Below are 12,259 nucleotides of genomic sequence, written 5' to 3'. Positions count from 1 at the left end.
TAACCGTAAAGGATGTCGAAACGTGTCCCATAGCACTGCTTGTCCGAACAAAGCTGGAGTGCTAGAGCAACATCAGACAAAGTAGATTTCAAAGCAAAAAATATTACCAAGGCTAAAGGGGGTCACTTCTGAATGATGAGAGGATCAATTAAACAACAAGACATAACGGTTCTCAATTTTTATGGCTCTAAAAATAGGGCTTCAAATTACACAAAGCAAATACAGGAAGAATTATAAGGAGAAGTGAACAAACAAATGTTCATAATTTGTTTGAACAAATATAATTATATTTGAGCTTAATTATAATTAAGCTATAATTATAGTTTGAGCTCAAGCTCGAGCTTAATTATAATTATAATTATAGTTTGAGCTTTAATTATAGTTATAGTTATAACTGTAACTATATATAGTTATATATATAGTTATATAATAACTATTATAGTTATTATAATATAGTTTGAGCTATATTATAGCTTGAGCTTTCAATATATAATTGAAATTATATAAATTTATATATAAATTAATTTATATAATTTAATTATATAAGTAGATTATATAATTTAATCATATAAATTAATTATATAGTTATTATATATAGTATATAAAATAATTTTTGGGATCCTATAATATATATTATATATATAATAATGTATGGGATCCTATTATATATATAATATATATAATACATATAATAACTATAGTTTATTATAATAATTATAATAAATTGTTATAATAATTTAATATAACCATTAAATTATTATATTAAACTATTATATAATTTAATAATAATTACATTATATTATATAATAATATAATTATAATAATTATAATATATAATAATATAATTATTATATTATAGTTTGAGCTTTCAAATTATAATATAATTTGAAATTATATTATAATTATAGTTTGAGCTTTCAATATCCACTTCTCAGTAACTACTAGATCAAGTAGGCAGGAAATCAGCAAGAATATTGAAGACTTGAATGACATTAACAACCAATTTGCTCCAATTGACATTTATAGAATACTCTGTACAACAAAAGCAGAATACACACTTGTTCAAGTGCCTGCAGAACATTGACTAGGATACACCAAATTTTCTGCCACAAAACAAGTCTTAATAAACTCAAAAGGATTTAAGTTAAACAAGATACAGTCTCTGACACTGAAACGAAAATAGAAATGAGTAAGAGAAAGACCTCTCAAAAATCTCAAAACATTTGGGAACTAAATAAACTAATTCTAAATAACCCATGGAACAAACATGAAATCAGAATGGAAAGTAGAAAATATTTGATCTGAATACTGTTGTGAACAATAACACAGCATAGCAAAATTTATGGGATCCTATTAAAGCAGTATTGAAGAGAAAACTGATCAACACTACATATCCATAATAAATGCAATACATCTATCTATCTATCTACTATACACACAACATAGATGAATCTCAAAATAATTAAATTGAGTTAAAGAAGCCAAACAAAACATCCTACATAGGGTATGATTTCATTTCTATAAAACTCTAGAAAACAGAAATGAATCTGTAATGAAAAGAAAACAGATCAATGGTTACTGGGAGATGGAGGGTGGGGACAGGTGAGAGGAAGGAATAACTGAAGGACATGAAATTTGGTAAATGTTGGATATGATTTAAAGGGCATAGACATATGTCAAAGCTTAGGAAATTAGACAATTTAAATAAATTCTGTTTATCATATGTTAATTACATCTCAATAAAGCTGCTTTGAAAATTAAAATATAAAGTCATATAACAAGTCTTAGTTATGATTGACTGATTATCTGCCACACCTTTAGAATTTTGTTATCAGGGAGGAAAAAAACAAAGACTTGGGCAGAGGTTGGGGCCTTGGAACAGGGATCGCCATATAAACACAAGAATTGTAGGGAGTTTGGGGAATTTGGGGGCTGGTCAAAGAAAAAGATTTGGCCACAGTGTAGCAGGAGCACACAACAAATTTTATTTGGGTGCTTCTTGGTGGGTTTGCATGTGAGTGAAAGTCCCTCCCAGCAGGAGAACTCCCAGAGACTACAATGTGGAGGTGAGGCATCATCCTGAAGTGAGTGGGGAGCGAGAAAACTCCCAGCATAGAGGGAATTAAGAAGGAGGCTTACATGTCTAAAAGATGGCACTCAGCAGAACTCAGGGGAATCTCTATGTCAAGCAGCTCCAAAGGGCAACAGCAGCTTGTGGGTTTTTTGTTTGTTTTATAGCTAAAATGTTTATTTACCATGCGCCTTACAGATGTTGGACATAGTTTTCTTTTTTTTTTTTTTAAGATTTTTATTTATTTATTTGAGAGAGAGACAGATCACAAGTAGGCATAGAGGCAGGCAGAGAGCGAGAGATGGAAGCAGGCTCCCTGCCGAGCAGAGAGCCTAATACCGACCTTGATCCCAGGACCCTGAGATCATTACCTGAGCCAAAGGCAGAGGCTTTAACCCACTGAGCCACCCAGGTGTCCCATGTTAGACATAGTTTTATGGGGTATGCAAAGCATACATGTTCTAACAGGCAAAAAATATACTCACTAAGGATAGATTTAAAACAGTTGGATGGGTAAAAATCTGAGCTTGACACTGGTGATCTTTTGAGCCTATGTGTCCCACTTGCTATAAAGAAGTAAACATAGGGCTGATATACAGGGACCATCTTTGGTTCATTTATATAACATGAACCCTCCTCAGAGTGCACTAGAAAAAAAATCCACAGGCCACCCCTGAACTTAGAATCCAGCCCTTACATCTCTCCATTTGAGGGTCATGAATCCTGGGTCAAGAATTGCTTGGGGTATCTGGGTGGCTCAGTGGGTTAAAGCCTCTGCCTTCAGCTCAGGCCATGATCCCAGTGTTCTGGGATCAAGCCCTGCATCGGTCTTCCTGCATTGGGCTCTCTGCTCAGCAGGGAGCTTGCTTCCTTCCCTCTCTCTGCCTGCCTCTCTGCCTACTTGTGATCTCTCTGTCGAATAAATAAAATCTTAAAAAAAAAAAAAGAATTACACTACCCTCAAAGAACATTCTCCTTTCTTTCCACTTTCAAGGAAATGGACTTTCTTCTTTTAGTCCTGGCTATGACTTTCTTCATTGGACCTAACACACGAATCTCTGGGAAACTAGCACATTTTCCACTACTGTTCATTACTGATCACTTTCGTTACCTGGTCTGTAATATAAAAGGTGTTAACAACCCATGAGCCATATGTACAAAAACCTTCTTTAGTGATGGAAAAGAGAAAAATGCATGATATTGTTTTTGCCTCTTGGAAAATGACAGAAAAAAAAACCCAACCTCATTGTATCTTAATAAATTATCCCGCCATGCACATAATAGGAAAGATGGTTATATCTGTAATATGTATAGAAAATTTGGACACCTGGGTGGCTCAGTTGGTTAAGTGTCTAATTCAGGCTTGGGTCATGATCCCAGAGTCTTGGGATCAAGTCCCTCATTGGGCTCCCTACTTGTGAGGGAGCCTGCTTCTCCTTCTGCCTGCCGATCCCCCTGTTTGTGCTCTCTCTCTTTGACAAATAAAATGAATAAAATCTTTTAAAAAATATGTGTAGAAAATTACTTCTTATTGATTAAAAAAAAAAGCAGCCACCCAATAGAAAATAGTGTTTGTAAATGACCAAATATCATCTGAAAAGAATCTTGACTTGAGTAGACATGAACAGATTTATATTTTGATCATAAAATTGTGCTTGCACACCAGAGAATGGCTGGGCAGGCATGAGGTTGTGTCAGAAAAAATCGATGGGAAGTGACTGGGAATATCTTAGACAAAAATTGGGCAGAACAGAACGAAGATAAATGATAGGCTTTAAAATTACTTAGGACATTAAAAAAATCACAGGACTTGCTATTAGGATGAATAAACTGTAAGGGCCTATTTAGCCAGAGTGACTCCATCTTGGTTAAAAGCCATTTTGTTGCTTATGCAGTAAAACTTAAACTGACCCTGCTCCCTGCCCACAGAGAAACTTACTTAGAAGCAAGTCTGGGAAACCAGTAAAATATGGTCAGCTAGTTCCTGATAACAGAGCCCAGAATACAAGGACGAATCAGGCCGGGTCGAGATATCCAATCAGTAAAAAGCACACATATTGTCTCCCTAACCACCAAAGAATGTAAACCCCGCCTTTTGGGCGCCAAACTTGAGCGCCATTCTGACCAGAGTAATAGGTTAGTTCAAACAGCTATTAAAGGGTAAATTGGGGGCGCCTGGGTGGCTCAGTGGGTTAAAGCCTCTGCCTTCAGCTCAGGTCATGATCCCGGGGTCCTGGGATTGAGCCCTGCATCAGGATCTCTGCTCAGCATGGAGCCTGCTTCCCTTCCTCTCTCTCTGCCTGCCTCTCTGCCTACTTGTGGTCTCTGTCTGTCAAATAAATAAATAAATAAAAAATTTTTAAAGGGTAAATTGTAATTCAATTGGCCACCTGCGTGTGGCCTACATGACTATGCAATGTTCCAATCTCATTGGCCACCTATGTGTGGCCAGGCTTTTGCTCCATAAAAGTTAGTCTATGAGGCTGGAAGGGGTCACTCTCTTGGAAGACGGCCCTGGCCAATCAGTCTGACTTCTAACACTTGGCATAAAATAAAGCTTTAAATAACTTTCACTTTGTCTAAGTCTCGGGTTTTTTTTGTTTTTTTTTTAATATTTTATTTGTTTATTTGACAGAGAGCTAGAGAGAGAGCACAAGTAAGTAGAGCGGCAGGGAGAGGGGGAGAGAGAGAAGCAGGCTCTCTGCTGATCAGGGAGCCCGATGCGGAGCTCCATGCCAGGATCCTGGAATCATGACCCAAGCCGAAAGCAGCCGCTTAACCAACTGAGCCACCTGGGCACCCCAAGTCTCATTTCGTTTAATAACAGACCTAACATAAATCAGGAAAGTGCGTCAAGGATAAATTCTTTGGGTTTTTCCTTAGTAGTTTTATTGAAGTACAGTTTACATAACATAAAATTCATTCATTTAAAATGCACAATTCCCCCTCAACTCTATGGTCAATTAATCTTTGACAAAACTGGAAAAAATATACAGTGGAAAAAAGACAGTCTCTTCAATAAATGGTGCTGGGAAAACTGGACAGCTATAAGTAGAAGAATGAAACTCAACCATTCTCTTACACCGTACACAAAGATCAACTCAAAATGGATAAAAGACCTCAACGTGAGACAGGAATCCATCAGAATCCTAGAGGAGAACATAGGCAGTAATCTCTTCGATATCAACCACAGCAACTTCTTTCAAGATATGTCTCCAAAGGCAAAGGAAACAAAAGCGAAAATAAACTTTTGGGACTTCATCAAAATCAAAAGCTTCTGCACAGCAAAGGAAACAGTCAAAAAAACAAAGAGGCAACCCACAGAATGGGAGAAGATATTTGCAAATGACAGTACAGACAAAAGGTTGATATCCAGGATCTATAATGAACTCCTCAAACTCAATACACACGAAACAGGCAAACATATCAAAAAATGGGCAGAAGATATTTACAGACTTCTCCAATGAAGACATACAAATGGCTATCAGACACATCAAAAAATGTTCATCATCACTAGCCCTCAGGGAGATTCAAATTAAAACCACATTGAGATATCACCTTACACCAGTTAGAATGGCCAAAATTAACAAAACAGGAAACAACATGTGTTGGAGAGGATGTGGAGAAAGGGGAACCCTCCTACACTGTTGGTGGGAATGCAAGTTGGTGCAGCCTCTTTGGAGAACAGTGTGGAGATTCCTCAAGAAATTAGAAATAGAACTTCCTTATGACCCTGCAATTGCACTCCTAGGTATTTACCCCAAAGATACAGATGTCGTGAAAAGAAGGGCCATCTGTACCCCAATGTTTATAGCAGCAATGGCCATGGTCGCCAAACTATGGAAAGAACCAAGATGCCCTTCAACGGACGAATGGATAAGGAAGATGTGGTCCATATACACTATGGAGTATTATGCCTCCATCAGAAAGGATGAATACCCAACTTCTGTAGCAACATGGACGGGACTGGAAGAGATAATGCTGAGTGAAATCAGTCAAGGAGAGAGAGTCAACTATCATATGGTTTCACTTATTTGTGGAGCATAACAAATAGCATGGAGGACAAGGGGTGTTAGAGAGAAGAAGGGAGTTGGGGTAAATTGGAAGGGGAGGTGAATCATGAGAGACAATGGACTCTGAAAAACAATCTGAGGGGTTTGAAGTGGCGGGGGGGTGGTTGGGGTACCAGGTGGTGGGTATTATAGAGGGCACGGATTGCATGGAGCACTGGGTGTGGTGAAAAAATAATGAATACTGTTTTTCTGAAAATAAATAAATTAATTTAATTTTTTTAAAAAAAGCACAATTCCGCAATTTTTAGTAAATTTAGGGTTGTGCGATTGTTGCATAATCCAGTTTTAGGACAGTTCCATGACCCTTAAAAGATCCCTCAAATGTCCTTGCCATCACTCCCCATTCTCCCACCACCCCTTGGCAAGGTCTCATCTATTTTGTGTCTGTACTTGTGGTGGTTTAAATACTTAACAATTTTTTAACTGTATGATGATGCAAAAGTGATACACATTCAGCAGAAACTGTGCTTTGACTTTTGAATTTGGTCCTTCTCTTGGGCTCGCTAGGGACGCATGGTACCACACTCTCATGCTGGGCAGCCACAGATCATGAGGGTAAACATCTGATACACTTACAACCATTCTGTACCCATACAAGCATTCTGTTTTCCCTTTCAGTACATTATTCAAAAATTTCATAAGATATTCAACACTTTGTTATAAAATAGGCTTTGTGTCAGATGATTTTGCCCAACTGTAAGCTAAAGTCAATGCTCTGCAATTATCCTGTTCCAGTCACATTGTCTTCTTCTGTCGTAATCAAATGGCCACACTCCCCCTCTTATGGGAGCATGTACAGTTGCACACAGGACCAACACAGATAATCCACATGTCAAGCTCCTTAACTTAGTTGTATCTGCAAAGCCTCATCTGCCGAATAACATCTGCCAGTTCTAGGGATTAGGACCTGGACATCTCTGGGAACCGTTATTCAGGCAACCACAATTCTGTAGGGAAAACAGCATCTGCATTATTTATTCTATTACTCAAAGGATCCAGTGCCCATCTGTTTACAGTGATCTTCCCACCTTCTCCTTATGTGTTTGTTTCCATTCCTAGTACCTTTTTCTTCTTCTGTTCAAATCTTAGCTATTTGAACAGATCATCCATCAAGTTCAAGATTTTATTCTTTTATAGGTACCTACACTAATCACTCCAGATGAAAGAGATATATGTATGTCTCTCTCTCTCTCTCTCTCTTAAGCTATTCTTCAATTGTCCTGCATCCAATATCTTGGGGAGTGAGGATACATTTATTTATTTTTTTCCCTCACAGTAGCTGGTACAATGCCTTACATATGGAAGTTTCTCAATTGCTTCCTTGTAAACATCTTCTGCTCATTAACTGCTCTAACTACTCTGCGCCCTTAACAGGCCATGTCACTGTAATATCATTACAGTTCTCTCCACACAAGGTCCAAATGCTTATCCAACCATTCTGAGCCTAAACAAAGATGCCTTTCAACCTTTTTTTTTTTTTTTTTTTTTTTTTAGATTTTATTCATTTATTTAGAGAGAGAGTGAGCTCAAGCAGGGGAGAGGGAGAGAGAGAATTCCAAGCAGACTCCACACTGAGCATGGAGCCCGATTTGGGACTCAATCTCACGACCCTGGGATTATGACCTGAGCCGAAAATTGAGTCAGACACTTAACTGCTGAGCCAGCCAGGTTCTCCACCTTTCAACTTTTATAATTTACGGACAGGTGACTGCCTGATGTGAGAAATAAAATTACAAAGTGATTAAAAAAAAGATGAACATAATTTTTGAACTGTGATAAAAACAAATTTACATCAGTACAATTTGCTACCCATTGAGCGACGTTCATAGCCACAATCATATTGTCTGGTCATGAAGCACAGAAGGAAGCAGTTCATTAAAATTGTTACAACAATGAGCATGACATTCATAGAGACAGCCGAGCAATTCCAGAGTTTTCTAAAGGAAAACAAGGGGGAGGTCAGCAGACTAGGGAGCAGACTAGCAGAGGCACCCACAAAAGGGCTTGATGTGTACCCAGGGGGAGTCCAGGAATTCATGCTGTTCTTGTCCTTTTCCACCTGGGCAACTCAGAGCCATGTGTTCCAGGAGCCTGCATTGACAGGTGCTGAAACCATGGCAGATTGAATAGTGGCCCCTAAGTGAGGCCTGATCAGTGAGTCTGAGTGCAAGACCAGAGAAGAACACTAAAGTCAAGTCATGCAAAGCCTGAAAGGAAAAGAGAAAGCAGAGACCACTATAGGGTGCCGAAGGGAGACGTGTGTTGGGGGCACAATCTGGGCAAGAGAAGAGAACACAGACTTTGGATGAGGAAGGCATAGAAGGGGAAAGGTGTCAGAAGGGGAACAGGAAGAGTGGTCACTCTTCCTGTGGGCATGTCTCAAGGGTCCATCCTTCCAGCCTTGTTCCCATGTCCCTAGTCTCCCTGATTCTTTCTCTGAGGGGCCCTGTGACCTGTGGCCAGGAGGGATGTTTAATGGGTTGGGTCTGAGAGCTCAGCTCATGTTCCCAGAAAGGAGAACATGGAATTCTTAGAACAACCTGAGCTCGGGAGAGCGAGGGGAGCAAACCAAGCGGCATAGCCCGGAGCTTTCATGCCTCGGGCTCTGCCAGGGGAGGTCCTATTCTTTGACCATATACAGGACAGGCCCCAGGGCCTACTCAGGCTCCCAGTGAGATCCCAAACTCAAAGTCATAAGGGCCAGAATTGACTGAGTTGAGTCTCTTACCTAGAGGATATATGAGAGGAGGAGGGAGTATCATCAGTTAAGTAATCAAATGTGCAGAGAACCTGAAAACTAGAATGGGTCTTAGTTCAAGTTGTTCTTCAGACAGAGAGCAAGTGTACTAATGTGTTCTCCCAGGAGGAGTGCACAAGAATGTCCCCTTTCCTGTACCTATACCACCTATGTTATTATTTTAAATCTTATTCCTGCTAATTGGGCAGGTAAAAAATATCACATTGTTTTTATTTATATTGCCATTAGTAGAAAGAGGGGAAATCTCCAAATGTTTAATGACTACTTATTTCTCCTTTTGTTAATTGTTAATTTTCTGTCTGTGTTCCTGGCTTATTTTTCTGTAGGCGTATTTATCTTTATCTTATTAAACAGACAGCTCTCTTTATATATGAAAGACATCACCCCTTTGTCAGCCATATATATATTGCAAATGCTTTTCTTCAGTTGTGTTTAACACAGTGCACCAATCTAATCATAATAAAAATAGAAATGATAATTCTCAAACCATTCCTATGAGGTGGGTTTTTTACTCAGGAGCATTTCACCATTATCTTTCTGTATAGTTACGGGCAAGTTTGCTTTCTCCTAGGATTAAAAAAGCGTGGCCTATGGAATCAGACCATCCTTGTTTGTTCTGGGCGGGGGGCCACTTACTGTGTGTGTGAGACTTTGTACATTATCTAAAGTCTTCGTGCTTCAGTTTCTTTTTCACTGAAGTGGGATGATAGTAACCTATCTTGTGGAGGTTTCCTGAGAATACAAAAGCACCTGACCCTTTAGAAGCACTCAATTGTTATTAATTACTATTATTACCTATGAATCATCCCTGGGGTAATTTTCATATGTGATCTTGAAAAATTTTAACATATTAATAAACAGGAAGGTGTAGGGCTTTAAAACAGCCATCTTCTCCACAATCTGCCAGTTCTCTGTTTGCTGGAGTGAAAAGAATGTGTTTCATGTGTGTGATCCTTCTTCTAACATGTGGGCAACTCTTGCATTTTGGGAAACAGGAGTCGCCATTAAAGTGCAGATGTGTTTGCTCCCAGGTGTATCCCATGGCCAGGGAGCTTCAGGACAGCAAAATACTGTCTTGGTAGTTCTGGGACACTGTATATGAAGTAGATGATCTTTTGAGTTAAATTGACTTGTTTTGCCCTGGTGCTGTCCTCAAAAGCTCTGAATGCCTAAGCAACCTTAAGCAACCTTTTTTTTTTTTCCTCTCATTGGGACTAGAATTAGAATGTTTTGTACCTGGAAACATAGTTCATCTAATCTGTTGGTGTCCAAACTTCGAACCACATCAGCAAACCTAACACTTGTAAAAATCCCACATGTTCTAGTCCTATCTCTGAGCTTTTGAACCCAAATCTCCTGGACTGGGGCCCAGGGATTTAATAAAAACAGCTATTTAATAATAGCTCCAAAAGCTAGTAAATTTTTAGGGTAGGGCTTGGCTAACAGAACAAAATCTCAACATACAGTGCACTTAAAAATATACATATTTATTTTTCTCTCATATAGTAGTCCCAAATTAAGCAGTCCAAATTGGCAAGATAACTCTGCCTCACACAGGTGTTCAGGCACACGCTTTCCTTCCCTTTTGCTGTTCAGCCCAAGCCTAGAATGCTATTATCATCTGAGTGATTGCAGTTGAGTCACACACATTTCATTCTGGGATCTAGCTGTTGGGAAGAGAAAAAAATCACAGAGGAGACCAGTCCAGTGTCACAAGACCGGGATGTTGAAGTGGCATGCATCATGGCAGCTCAGAGAGCCCAGGAAGAGAAGTCTCACTAGGAAGCTCCGTGTCTCACCGGACCCCTTCCACTTGAGAGCAAAGAGGATGGTTGGGGGTGGGCAACCTGAAATGATTCAGATGCATACCCAAGTCTAAGAACCCAGATCCAATACTGCCTCTGCATTGTGTAGATAAGGAAACTGAATCCTAGTCATGTGGAATGACTCGGGGTTGGGGGAGCACGATGGGTCAGTAAAGCATATGAGGACTTACCTGTGATGTCAGGAAGGCTCTTCTTACTTCAGTACCATCCTGGGCCCTTGGAGCCAGGGACTTGTTTTGCATTAGAATTGTTCGTTAAAGAGAATTTAGTGCACTTTATGTCAGAAAAGCAGAGGGAATGGTTAGAAGCCAGAAGGGCACTTCTCTTATGCTAAGTAACCTCCTTAGTATCCCTTTCTCAAACCTCTCTATCACTACATCCCCAGGGTCCTCTCTCTATCTGACTCTCCCTTCCATGGGTCTTGTGATTAGATCTGTCTCCTTTATTCCCTCATTTCATCCTTTCTAATGTTTCTTTACCACTACAGGGAGATGACACGTATCCACTCTCAGGTAACTTTCTAGCGAGTGTAAGAGATATTTGTTGGGCCCTCCCTAGCCAGGTGGGCTTGTGTGATTGAGCAGAGTGAGGGGATAGAATAAGAAAGGACCCTCTGCTGCTGGGCTGGTGTATTAGGACCAGCCCAGCAGCAGAGCGAAGACAAGGATACAAGTTGTGTGGGCTGTGAAGACAACAGCCTTAAAGCAACAGAGCCAGGCAGTGCTGGGTTAGGCTAGGTGAGATGAGAATGGGGCATTAACAGCTTTGAAAGCCAGCCTGAGAAATTTAGGTATAAAGCTACAAGAAAAAAAAAGCCCTCTAGCCCTCTATGGTTTGGAAGGAGAGACGGGACATTATGAAGACTTAATGCTTTAAAATCTGAACTCCGTTGCCTATTGTCATCATGAATGATCTTAGGATACCCACTATGCCAAAGAGGTGACAGTCTTCAAGGGTAGGAAATGATAATACTCAGGAGCCTTGATTCCCAATGGCGCCCCCATATTTGATATCTTTCAGACTTCATAATATGATGATTAGCAAGATCCTGGGAGCTCCTGATTCCTTTGCAGAAGTGGAGAGGTTTGGTCTTAATTAAGACTCTTTAGAGGATGTTCCTGGTCTAGAAAGAGGTATCTTCTCTGGGTCTTTGCTCTTCTCTCCTGGTGAAGGAAGAAATCTGTACTAAATTCTGAATGAGGCTGTATTTACTTTTTTCTTACCCATTACCCAAAAACTCTGCCAGAGATTGAATTGTTGTTGTCTCTGGGGCTGACATGTTCATCACCTAGAGCTAGACTCTATAGTAAGACTCTACTGTAGGAAAGAAGTTATTCAGATTTGAACCAAGTTTGAAACAAAAGGAGACCCATTGGACTTCTCTGCTAACCATAGCACCTACATTCCATGTCTGGTTTAGGAGTGGTAACACCAGCCTTGCTACATAATCTTATTCCTGGAATGGAACCCAGTGACCACATCTACCTTCCAGGGCCCTGGGTTCTCCCCCTACAGAGAAGAAAACTTTGAG

The sequence above is a fragment of the Mustela nigripes genome, chromosome 13 (assembly GCF_022355385.1).
Source record: "Mustela nigripes isolate SB6536 chromosome 13, MUSNIG.SB6536, whole genome shotgun sequence".
Classification (NCBI taxonomy): domain Eukaryota; kingdom Metazoa; phylum Chordata; class Mammalia; order Carnivora; family Mustelidae; genus Mustela; species Mustela nigripes.
The sequence above is the reverse complement of the archived record's forward strand: the minus strand, read 5'-3'. Positions refer to the sequence as shown.